This window comes from Ambystoma mexicanum, chromosome 2q (assembly GCF_040938575.1).
Source record: "Ambystoma mexicanum isolate Mex_15411 chromosome 2q, UKY_AmexF1_1, whole genome shotgun sequence".
Taxonomy (NCBI): domain Eukaryota; kingdom Metazoa; phylum Chordata; class Amphibia; order Caudata; family Ambystomatidae; genus Ambystoma; species Ambystoma mexicanum.
Window position 1 is genome coordinate 923,869,074 of NC_090924.1, and position 13,561 is coordinate 923,882,634.

At 41.2% G+C, this 13,561-nt stretch overlaps 1 long non-coding RNA gene across 1 annotated transcript; it reads right to left on the reverse strand.

The window, feature by feature from the left end:
• Nucleotides 1–994: 994 nt before the first annotated feature.
• LOC138569039 (uncharacterized) lies at nt 995–1,750 on the reverse strand. The gene is made up of 3 exons (XR_011303072.1): nt 1,666–1,750; nt 1,483–1,550; nt 995–1,160 (listed from the first exon to the last, which is right to left on the reverse strand). It is a non-coding gene; the product is annotated as an uncharacterized lncRNA (long non-coding RNA).
• Nucleotides 1,751–13,561: the final 11,811 nt, after the last annotated feature.

Sequence of the window (13,561 nt, forward strand, 5' to 3'; positions counted from 1 at the left end):
GCTCCATGCATTTTACACAGGGAAAAGCTCTGTAAAACGGGACGCGCCCCTCTGCGAACGGTCCAGCCCGGCCAGCCACAATAAGTCAAGAAGACCGAAGAATATTGCAGGGCGGCAGATTAATTCACTGTAAATAATTAATCTGCGCTCTGCAACATTAATTTGCAGCCCCGATGTCTCTGCACATTCCTGGGGGCTCTGGGGTCCTGGGTAGGAGGGCAGCACCCCCTGCCCTTTGTAAGCACCCCCCACTGTCCCCTGAGAATATTTTTTAAAATAATGGGTTAAATTGGTGAATTTGAGAGCACTCTTTTTAGAAAAATTGGGTAAAAAAGCCAAACAGTCTGCAATTGGTTTTGTAGTAGGGCAACTCATGAAAAAATCCAATAGATGCACGTCACCAACAGCGCACAGACGCACTTCTCCAACACATTTTCATGATGCCTTTTTGCTCAATATGTGCCAGTATTGAACATTTTCACACTGACTGTGCCCATACATTTCCATACTGACTGCACCATTCTACCCTAGTATTCGCATATAGGAACATACTCATGTTTGTTTTGAGCATAATGCCAGTAATGATACTATAAGAAAACATGCCCATGTGTGTTCTGCCAATACATGACAGTATCCACATGTAAGAACATACTCCAGTTGGCTTTATCATTAAAAACGCATGCCAAAGTATGAAAATATTTCCAAACTGGCTGCACTAAAATGCCATTCAAGCTACATAGTAACACTTATTATGCATGCTTTATTAAAAATGTCATACTGCAATAAGAAATGGCTAGACTTGTTGCATAAAAGTGTACATATGTATTAGGAAATGTCTCACGAGTTGCGCTCACCCCCACATGTATGTTGGAGATAATTTTAACATAGGTGCATATGCAATTTCTGTTTACAGAAACAAGTGACAAGGAGCTGTATAAGTAAATATAATATCCGTGAGGTAGTTTTAAAGGTTTATTCACAAACATCACACGTCACGCCAACACGTGTTTCAGCCCTCTCTGGGCCGTAACACGTGTTTCAGCCCTCTCTGGGCCGTCCTCAGGGCGTTTAGATGGGTGATAGTAAGAGTTCACTATTAACATACATTGTAACAGAGTAAAGTGGCATTGTACAAGTTGTCACGTAATAGATTGAAAATGCTACCACCATATTTGATTATATTAGCACAATGCGTAGCAAGTACCGGTGCGAGGAGAGAGACCAACAGATTTGGAGGGGGGGGGAGAAAACGGAAAGAAAGAGAAGATGAAAATAGATTAGTACTGAGTACAGTGTGGTTCTCAATTTTGATTGAATGCATCAAGTAGAGAAATCAAAAAATCATAATAATTTAGGTCCGCAATTTTCCATTTAAAATAAAATATATTAGAGGCTTCAAATATCCTTGCACAGAATAATTATATTGGAAATCGGCCGTAACCACATCCAACAGAGAAAAAGCAGATCAGAGGCGCATGATACCTGTTAAAGTGGTCCCTTGATCTAATCTCTTAGTTAGCTGATTTTCTTGTTCTTTTTTCCAAAGTTAACTGTAAAGTGAAAAGTGTGCCACTAATTACTAGGTGTATTACTAGCAATGTCAGAAAATAGGTTTTACCAAGTACAATGCATATTTGAGTATCGGGTAAGAGAACTCGTGCTTACCAGCAGGTGCAGGTTAAGTGCATATTGCAAAAAGTCAAGCACTGCCGTTTCCGTGCTGCAATTCGGTTTTAGTTTCTAAGTCTGACTATGGGAGAAAGCACAAAAGACAGGTCTTCCATCAGTTGGCTTTCCCAAAACTCTGCCGTAATATACAGAGGGAGAGGCAAGTACGCCGGTGCTTACTTGTAGCTGCTTCACTTTTGCTGCTTCAATGCGTTTCTGGTGCTGTCTCCAGCACGTCCGTGAGTCGTGTGCCTCCAGGAATGTGGGTGTTGTCTGGTTTAGCCATTCACAGGGCAGGTGGGCCTTAAAGCCCACGGTCATGTGATCCATTGTGATCAGGGTTGCTGGGCAACCAAGTGCAGAGTACGAACTCGAAGGCTGCCGTGTACTTTAAGTTTTTAGAGAAAAGAAACAGGCAAACCTGGTACTGCAACCATTTTTTGGGATATGCAGAGAAATATTCAATGCTACTGTTGCATCATTTATGTATTTGGGATAATAACCAAAGTAACGTTTTATACGAGTGCTGAAACTGGTGTGTCTCACTTAGATAGCACGTACTAATTCGAGGTGCAGTTTAATAGAGTAATGTTAAAATAGGCACAACGTGTGTTGTAATATCCTCGATATTATTGTTGATTGCTAAGTATATAGTTAGGTGTTCTATCCTAAAACAGACGTGTATGCAAAAAAAACGACTGTCTGACTGGTTTTTAAATGCCCGTATCATTCAAGATACAACAGATATTTAGTAAAATCTTTTGTGTAAGTATAGTTTCATGGAGTTATTCCGTGTATGCAAAGGCTGTGGCGCCAGTTCAAGAGTGATGACGCCCAAGTCGAAACTTTCTATGCTTGTATAGCGAAACCATAAGTGGTTGCGCAGTAATAGTGACATGGTGGATCCCAGGTAAAAGGGCATGTATGGGTTGCAGAGCCAGGTTGATTCTAATTATATGGGAGAGTACTGCAAGTTTAACGGCAAAGAGTCCAAATTAGGTTCTCAAATATGTACTTAAAATGAAATGCAAATAGTTAAGGTAATTACCAGTGAGGTCAATCAGTAGAATCCAACAGATTAATGAGCATTGTAACAGAATATGTGCATGTGTCAAGTAATAGTCTTAAACCACTTGCATTCTAAATGCCGAATTGAAATAGGGGGAGCCAAACGAAAGGCTGCTTGTTCTCTTGAATTCTAAATGCCGAATTGAAATTGGTTAGGGGAGTCAATCTGAAGGCTGCTTGTTCTCTTGTGATGTGGTGACAGACACAAGTATCAATATTATACATCTAGAACTTCAAAGAAACACATTTAGTTCATGTTCTTGGTTGAGTCCAAGTTGCACACCTCTGAGCCTACAGATCATACGAGCTTCCGCTTGCCGTAATTTCAGTTGCCTGTTGCCTCCTCTAGCATGCGGTTTAATATGTTGTAGGCCCACAAATCTGATGTCCTTTCTGTGCTCCAGCTGGAGCTCCTATTGCCAATGTGTTGCAAAAGGCAATTTCATGTCTTGGCTACTGAGGTTCGACAGGTGTTCTCTAATGCGTACTCTCAGTTCCCTGATGGTACTGCCAATATATACTTTTTTGCAAACACATAAGATACCGTATACACTAAACTTGGAACGGCAGTTTATGAATTCAGTAATATTAGTGCTCAGGTTACCATGGCATGTAAATACTTTGGTAGGTGATAAAGCGAACTGGCAAAAATTACAGGTCCCACACTTGTGAAAGCCACTTTGCCTCGTACTAAGTGAGAGCCAATTGTCCTGTCTGCAGGTGCCAGATTTCATGAAGGAAGGACAAAGTAGGTTCCTAAGAGTCGGTGCCCTTGAAAAAGTGATTCTTGGTTTGTCCGTAATATAGGTTCCCAAGTCTGAATCCAATTGCAAAAGGTTCCAGTGTTTATTCAGGATGTGGTAGATAAATTTAGACTCACTTGAAAATTTAGTGATAAAGTTAACATGTTGTGGAAATTTAGTCGAATTCCTAGTTTGCTCATTCACAGTTTGTGTGAGTAGTGAGGAACGGGTCCTTGTTTTCACATTCCTTAGTGCATGATAAATGGTGGACTTGTTGTAACCTCTCTCTTGAAATCTGGCTCCTATGGACTTACATTCTTTTTCAAATTGTGCATCTACACTGCAGTTCCTCCTTGCTCTGAGAAATTCTCCGTGTGGTATATTGTCAATCACATTCTTTCTATGACAACTTTTAGCATGTAGAATCGAATTAACTACAGTGTCTTTGCGAAAGGTACAGGTATGAATAATTTCATTGCTTACATAGATCCTAAGGTCCAAGAACACAATCTCAGTGGGGTCAATTTTGCCAGTGAATTGAATTCCAAATTGGTTCTGGTTAAGAAATAACATAAAATCATCAAATTGTGTGAGTGAGCCTTCCCAGATTGCAAATACATCATCTATGTATCTCCTCCATACAGGAATACATTTTATATATGGATTATTGTGAAAAATATATGAGTCCTCAAAATATGCCATGAAAAGATTTGCTAGTGCTGGTGCATATTTTGCACCCATAGCTATTCCCTTGGTTTGGGTGTAGTACCCATCATCAAAAATGAACTGATTATGGTTAAGTGTAAAGACTACAAAGGACTTGAGCATCTGAACATGAGTTGCATGTGATGCTGAATGTGATCTGAATGAGTAGTCTATAGTTTTGAGGGATAATGTATGTTCAATAGATGTATATAGTTCAGTAACATCTAGGGTGACTAAAAAGTAGTCTGTTTTCCATTGGATATTTTCAAGAATTTGTAACATATGTGTTGTGTCTTTCAAATAAGCCGGAATTTGTGGTACTAAGTCCTTAATACACGAGTCAATGTAGATTGCTAAGTTCTCTGTGGCCCCTCCCTGGCCACTCATGATAGGTCTCACAGATGGCAGTTTATCAAATGGTTTGTGAATCTTCGGTAATAGATATAGAGTAGGCATCACAGGACTGGTGTTATTCAGAAATTGTTTTTCCTCATCAGTGAGCATGCCAAGTTGGTACCATTCTTGTATCAGTTGTTGTAGTTTTTGTACGGTTTGGGTCATTGGGTTATTTCTAAGTTTGAGATAGCAGTCCGGAGTTGCTAGATGTTCATGAGCCATGCTGATATAATCTGATTTGTTAAGGATGACAATGTTGCCTCCTTTATCTGCTTCCTTAATGATTAGAGTATCTTCTGCAGATAGCTCACAGAGGGCCAGTTGTTCAGCTTTGGAAAGATTACGATTTTTACTGACAAACCCTTTATTATGACCATCAATGTAATGATGAATTTCTTTGGTAACTGCTTTGTAAAAGATTTCTATTGCATTACCTTCATCATTTGGTGGCATAAATTTTGATCTATTCCTATGCTCCAAGATGTCCATGATTCGTTGGTGTATTCCTAAGTCTCTCTGAATCTCCGCGATTGATTGCTCCTTCTCGCCCGCAAGGTTGGCTAGTAGATGTATATTCTCAATCTCTTGAATGCTCTTACTGCTTGTAGGGGGTAACTCTATCCGTGGTTGAAAAGTGTTCGGTTTATTGTGAAAGTATTTTTTCAATTTCAGTTTTCTTGTAAATTTGTATAGGTCTATTTGTACCTCAGTCATGTCAATAGAATGCAATAGAAATCTTTTTACAAAGCAGTTACCAAAGAAATTCATCATTACATTGATGGTCATAATAAAGGGTTTGTCAGTAAAAATCGTAATCTTTCCAAAGCTGAACAACTGGCCCTCCGTGAGCTATCTGCAGATGATACTCTAATCATTAAGGAAGCAGATAAAGGAGGCAACATTGTCATCCTTAACAAATCAGATTATATCAGCATGGCTCATGAACATCTAGCAACTCCGGACTGCTATCTCAAACTTAGAAATAACCCAATGACCCAAACCGTACAAAAACTACAACAACTGATACAAGAATGGTACCAACTTGGCATGCTCACTGATGAGGAAAAACAATTTCTGAATAACACCAGTCCCGTGATGCCTACTCTATATCTATTACCGAAGATTCACAAACCATTTGATAAACTGCCATCTGTGAGACCTATCATGAGTGGCCAGGGAGGGGCCACAGAGAACTTAGCAACCTACATTGACTCGTGTATTAAGGACTTAGTACCACAAATTCCGGCTTATTTGAAAGACACAACACATATGTTACAAATTCTTGAAAATATCCAATGGAAAACAGACTACTTTTTAGTCACCCTAGATGTTACTGCACTATATACATCTATTGAACATACATTAGCCCTCAAAATTATAGACTACTCATTCAGATCACATTCAGCATCACATGCAACTCATGTTCAGATGCTCAAGTCCTTTGTAGACTTTACACTTAACCATAATCAGTTCATTTTTAATGATGAGTACTACACCCAAACCAAGGGAATAGCTATGGGTGCAAAATATGCACCAGCACTAGCAAATCTTTTCATGGCATATTTTGAGGACTCATACATTTTTCACAATAATCCATATATAAAATGTATTCCTGTATGGAGGAGATACATAGATGATGTATTTGCAATCTGGGAAGGCTCACTCACACAATTTGATGATTTTATGTTATTTCTTAACCAGAACCAATTTGGAATTCAATTCACTGGCAAAATTGACCGCACTAAGATTGTGTTCTTGGACCTTAGGATCTATGTAAGCAATGAAATTATTCATACCTGTACCTTTCGCAAAGACACTGCAGTTAATTCGATTCTACATGCTAAAAGTTGTCATAGAAAGAATGTGATTGACAATATACCACACGGAGAATTTCTCAGAGCAAGGAGGAACTGCAGTGTAGATGCACAATTTGAAAAAGAATGTAAGTCCATAGGAGCCAGATTTCAAGAGAGAGGTTACAACAAGTCCACCATTTATCATGCACTAAGGAATGTGAAAACAAGGACCCGTTCCTCACTACTCACACAAACTGTGAATGAGCAAACTAGGAATTCGACTAAATTTCCACAACATGTTAACTTTATCACTACATTTTCAAGTGAGTCTAAATTTATCTACCACATCCTGAATAAACACTGGAACCTTTTGCAATTGGATTCAGACTTGGGAACCTACATTACGGACAAACCAAGAATCACTTTTTCAAGGGCACCGACTCTTAGGAACCTACTTTGTCCTTCCTTCATGAAATCTGGCACCTATAGACAGGACAATTGGCTCTCACTTAGTACGAGGCCAAGTGGCTTTCACAAGTGTGGGACCTGTAATTTTTGCCAGTTCGCTTTATCACCTACCAAAGTATTTACATGCCATGGTAACCTGAGCACTAATATTACTGAATTCATAAACTGCCGTTCCAAGTTTATTGTATACGGTATCTTATGTGTTTGCAAAAAAGTATATATTGGCAGTACCATCAGGGAACTGAGAGTACGCATTAGAGAACACCTGTCGAACCTCAGTAGCCAAGACATGAAATTGCCTTTTGCAACACATTGGCAAAAGGAGCACCAGCTGGAGCACAGAAAGGACATCAGATTTGTGGGCCTACAACATATTAAACCGCATGCTAGAGGAGGCAACAGGAAACTGAAATTACGGCAAGCGGAAGCTCGTATGATCTGTAGGCTCAGAGGTGTGCAACTTGGACTCAACCAAGAACATGAACTAAATGTGTTTCTTTGAAGTTCTAGATGTATAATATTGATACTTGTGTCTGTCACCACATCACAAGAGAACAAGCAGCCTTCAGATTGACTCCCCTAACCAATTTCAATTCGGCATTTAGAATTCAAGAGAACAAGCAGCCTTTCGTTTGGCTCCCCCTATTTCAATTCGGCATTTAGAATGCAAGTGGTTTAAGACTATTACTTGACACATGCACATATTCTGTTACAATGCTCATTAATCTGTTGGATTCTACTGATTGACCTCACTGGTAATTACCTTAACTATTTGCATTTCATTTTAAGTACATATTTGAGAACCTAATTTGGACTCTTTGCCGTTAAACTTGCAGTACTCTCCCATATAATTAGAATCAACCTGGCTCTGCAACCCATACATGCCCTTTTACCTGGGATCCACCATGTCACTATTACTGCGCAACCACTTATGGTTTCGCTATACAAGCATAGAAAGTTTCGACTTGGGCGTCATCACTCTTGAACTGGCGCCACAGCCTTTGCATACACGGAATAACTCCATGAAACTATACTTACACAAAAGATTTTACTAAATATCTGTTGTATCTTGAATGATACGGGCATTTAAAAACCAGCCAGACAGTCGGTTTTTTTGCATACACGTCTGTTTTAGGATAGAACACCTAATTATATACTTAGCAATCAACAATAATATCGAGGATATTACAACACACGTTGTGCCTTTTTTAACATTACTCTATTAAACTGCACCTCAAATTAGTACGTGCTATCTAAGTGAGACACACCAGTTTCAGCACTCGTATAACACGTTACTTTGGTTATTATCCCAAATACATAAATGATGCAACAGTAGCATTGAATATTTCTCTGCATATCCCAAAAAATGGTTGCAGTACCAGGTTTGCCTGTTTCTTTTCTCTAAAAACTTAAAGTACACGGCAGCCTTCGAGTTCGTACTCTGCACTTGGTTGCCCGGCAACCCTGATCACAATGGATCACATAACCGTGGGCTTTAAGGCCCACCTGCCCTGTGAATGGCTAAACCAGACAACACCCACATTCCTGGAGGCACACGACTCACGGACGTGCTGGAGACAGCACCAGAAACGCATTGAAGCGGCAAAAGTGAAGCAGCTACAAGTAAGCACCGGAGTACTTGCCTCTCCCTCTGTATATTACGGCAGAGTTTTGGGAAAGCCAACTGATGGGAGACCTGTCCTTTGTGCTTTCTCCCATAGTCAGACTTAGAAACTAAAACCGAATTGCAGCACGGAAACGGCAGTGCTGGACATTTTGCAATATGCACTTAACCTGCACCTGCTGGTAAGCACGAGTTCTCTTACCCGATACTCAAATATGCATTGTACTTGGTAAAACCTATTTTCTGACATTGCTAGTAATACACCTAGTAATTAGTGGCACACTTTTCACTTTACAGTTAACTTTGGGAAAAAGAACAAGAAAATCAGCTAACTAAGAGATTAGATCAAGGGACCACTTTAACAGGTATCATGTGCCTCTGATCTGCTTTTTCTCTGTTGGATGTGGTTACGGCCGATTTCCAATATAATTAATTCTGTACAGGATATTTGAAGCCTCTAATATATTTTATTTTAAATGGAAAATTGCGGACCTAAATTATTATGATTTTTTGATTTCACTACTTGATGCATTCAATCAAAATTGAGAACCACACTGTACTCAGTACTAATCTATTTTCTTCTTCTCTTTCTTTCCGTTTTCTCCCCCTCCCCCAAATATGTTGGTCTCTCTCCTCACACCGGTACTTGCTACGCATTGTGCTAATATAATCAAATATGGTGGTAGCGTTTTCAATCTATTACGTGACAACTTGTACAATGCCACTTTACTCTGTTACAATGTATGTTAATAGGGAACTCTTACTATCACCCATCTAAACGCCCTGAGGACGGCCCAGAGAGGGCTGAAACACGTGTTACGGCCCAGAGAGGGCTGAAACACGTGTTGGCGTGACGTGTGATGTTTGTGAATAAACCTTTAAAACTACCTCACGGATATTATATTTACTTATACAGCTCCTTGTCACTTGTTTCTGTAAACAGAAATTGTATATGCACCTATGTTAAAATTATCTCCAACATACATGTGGGGGTGAGCGCAACTCATGAGACATTTCCTAATACATATGTACAGTTTTTCTGGAAGGGGTACCGGGAAAATTACCCTTCTTTGCCTCACTATTGCAGCTAACCACCTGGTCCAATCCAGTTTCAGATCAACTATTTAAGTAGTGCGCAACCACCCATACTAGGGACCTATTTCCGGTCTAGCTACTTGTTGCATAAAAGTGCTAGTTTTGCTTTATAATAACACTTATCATGCTTGCTCTACCAAAAATGCCCAATACAATAGGTCATACCACAATAAGAAATGAGCAGACTGGCTGCATTGAAGTGTAAGTCTAGCTACATAATAACACTTATGTTTGTTTTAGCAAAGATGCTGTGAGAAACACATGGTGACCACAAGTAAGAAAGACATAAGTGATCACAGTTCAAGGGTGTTTATTGAACAATGAATGCTGTATGCAGATTGGAAAAATGCCTAATCTAAACCTATATCTAAGATGGGAGCAAGCAGTGAACATCAAATGAAAAATAAGGCAGCCCCAGTGGCATTGTGTCAAAATAAAAAGGGCCTAAACTAAGAAACCTGTTGCCAAACCTCACAACTAATACAAAAAGGGGTGTGGCATGGTTCCCAAGAAAAGAAAGAAGTGTTCTCAAATAACATGTCAGGATGCGGTAGCTTGGGTGTCCCTTCCCCACGTTTTGGACACTGGGTAAAATGGGAGCTTGGAGCACAGTAGAGTCTCGGGCTTCTCCAGATCGAGACGACAGTTCCAATGGCAGTTCTCAGGACCGGTGATGGCCAAGTCTTGTTTCCTTTGAAAGTCTCTTGCCTTCCAGGCCTGATGTGTTTAACTAACAAAACAAATACACCATCTCTTTCCATGGGCTTTGGGTGACAATGTTCACCCTGGGATTCCCTTCTTCTGGGCGCAAATCCCTAGAAAGTTCTTTAATGATATCAAGTCCCTGGATAGCTATGTTTTCTCGTTTTCTAGGGCCTCTCTGGTTTCAAATACCAAAAACCAAGGTTCCTTTAACCAAATGAAAGTTTGTTTCCAATATTCACTGGGTGACGGGATCACCCCTCGGTCCCCCTCTTCCGGGCACTGACCCTTCTCAATTGTTTATCACAGTGTCAACTAGGGTGAGAATTTCACCTCTGTGTCCCACTCTTCTAGGCACTGACCCTTCACGAATCCTATTCCAAAAGATATCAAAATTCCTTTATCGATCAACTTTGGGTGCCAGCTTCTCCCCTGGATCTCCCTCGGTCGGGCTAGGACCCTGCTTCTCTTTATATTCTTGGGTGATGGCTTCAGCCCTGGATCTCCCTCGGCCGGGCTCGGACCCCTCTTTATTTCACATTCACAATTGTCCAATATTGTTGGGATTCACTTCCCTTTCTTTCACAGTGCTTGTAGATCAAAGTCTATCGATTGTACAGGGATTTTGCTTGACTGTTTGTATGACCGCATTGCCCTATTTCGCTGGCCCTCCTATGGCCTTCTAGACTCTGTAGTTTCTCTCATATGGGGCTTATAAATTGTAAATTGTAATGGGTTATTTATAACATGCTAGGTTTCTAAGCAAGGACCCGGGGATCGAACCTGTGTTGCTCAGCATCGTCTTGCTTCCAAGGCGAGCGTGTTGCCCCTGGGCTATCCTCCTGAGACGATCAGAATGTCTTGAGTTAGCACCCACGAGGAGCCGGTTTCCCTCTGACGCTGATCTCCCCTTCACACTTTTTATAGTTCATTCAAAGTTCATCAGCTTTGTTTCAAAACGTGCCACTTTGCAATTCTTTCTCAACACAGTCCGGTTCTTATCTATCCTCTCCTAGACTCACCGGCTGTGATGAACCACTTGGCTGTTGCCTCTCTGGAGTTAAGGCCGGTACCACGGGTGCGGGAGCTTCCCTCGCTCCTGCTTATCAGCATAGGTTTGCCCCGTTTACCGTTGACATTTGTTGCAGGACACTTGTGCTATTGTTCGTGGTCTTAGGCTCTCTTCCACAAAGGCTCTGCGGGTCTGGGATGAAAAGGGCAAGGTCACTTCTCTCCTTGCTACCCTCTCGATTCCTGCCCCCCTTCTCCTTCTATTGAACTGCTGTGTGGTAGCCATCTTGTTGTGCTGTGCTAGCCTTGCTCACACTGCACTCTCCTGCTCCACCTTTTATCCCTACGGGGAAAAGGACAGGCCGTCAGGTGTATGTGATTTGAGTCAATTGCCTGACTTTGCCTGACCTTCTGGTTGGGACATGTCGGGTACACAGGTATAACATTAGTCCATTGTCTTTCGTGAGGAACGACCGTGTTCATGTTTGAAGGGAAAAGGGGTGAAGTGTCAGAGTATCCTATGGGATGGGACAGGGAAGGTTTGAATAATGGATGAGAATGATTGGGATGAAGAAGAGAACAAAGGGGATGGTTGGAACGGTAGTGTTCGGTCGTAGAAGGTTGGGATTTTGGAAAATGACAGCTAGAGGGACGGGATTGGTTGGTTTTGCAGGGTAAACTGGAATAGCTGGGATTGTGACATGAGCAAACGGGATTGTGGGAATCATAGTGTTTTGTCTGATCAGGTTGGGAATACAGAACATTATAATCAGAGGAACGGAAAGAAGAAGTATAGGGAGTATTTGAATGGAGACAGGTGAAACAAGGATTCTGGGAGATATGCTTTTTGGGTGTAACCGGGTTTGGGACCTTAGATGATTATGTATGAAGGGATTGTTGAACTGGGCCGGCGAGATCTAACAGGAGGAAGGGAGGCAGATGCATTACAGACCATGAAAGCCTTGGCTATCTCACCCTTCTCTCCTTCTCTGGCACAATGCTGTGTATCACCTGGGGTGTTCCCCAGAGTATAACCCTGGGTTCCCCTAACCAGGTGATCCTCCTCCACTGTTCCACCCCCAGGAACTGAATCCAACGGCAATGGCCGTGTCCTGGCCACCTAAATGAGGGATTCTCAAGGTCTTACTGGGAGAATACCCTCAGGATTCTCACAATCCCCAATACAAAATGTCATGCCACAGTAAGAATAATACCACTGATCATGCTTTCTTTATGAAAGATGTTCAATGCAAAAAGTCATGCCACAATAAGAAATGGCTGGATTGGCTGCTTTGAAATGCCTACATTTTAAAACTTATCATGCTTACTTTATCAATCATGCCCAGTAAAAATGCCTTGTCTGCTCCATGGTGCGCCAGCGCCTTAAACTCAGACATAATCACTTTAATGATGAATGTGTTTATGTGTGTTTGGGAGGTGCTGGGGGGCTCAGAGGGAAGATATGTGTCAGGTGCTGGGTTCCCAGGGTACAGCCATGGCATTTTTTTCTGGGCATAAATGTCCAGTAAAAACAGCCATGCCCGCTCCCTGAGGCCCGAGCGCCTCACAGGCACACCTTAAAGGGGTAGTTCACTCAAAAAGTTTATTGTTTAAAAAGATTGGCCATACTGAAATATATTTATATATATATATATATATATATATATATATATATATATATATATATATATATATATATATATATATAAAAATATATTTTTACAAAAAGTTCCTATGCAAAATGTTTGGGAAATCAGCCTCAATGTTTGCACTAAGAGGCATCCATTTTGTACATTTAAGCAGCCTCCTGTGTTAATGTTAAGCTCAGCTCTCATGGCACTAATCAAGCAAAAGCCCCGTACTGGGAGCTTTGCTTATTGCTGCCGGAGAGAAGAGCATGCCTTTATAGAGGTCACATCCCTTCTGCACATAAAATGTAAAACTTCATAATTGCCGGTACTTTCTTTTTAAGTTTCTGGTTAAGCCCGGGAAACTTAAAATGGAAGTCACAGCAATTATGAAGACTCTGCTGCATGCCGGCGGCCAGGGCCAGAGTAAATGAAACAGGGGCAGCACTCACCCGGAGCACAGCAACAAGCCTCCAGCTGCTGCCTGCCAGCATTCTCTGCTCTCTGGAAGTAAGAAGCAAAAGCTCCCAGTAGGGGGCTTTTGCTTGATTAGTGCCGCAAGAGCATAGCTTAACATTAACACACGAGGCTGCTTAAATGTCCAAAATGGGTGCCTCCTAGTGAATAAAAATCCTGACTTTGAGGTAGATTTCCCAA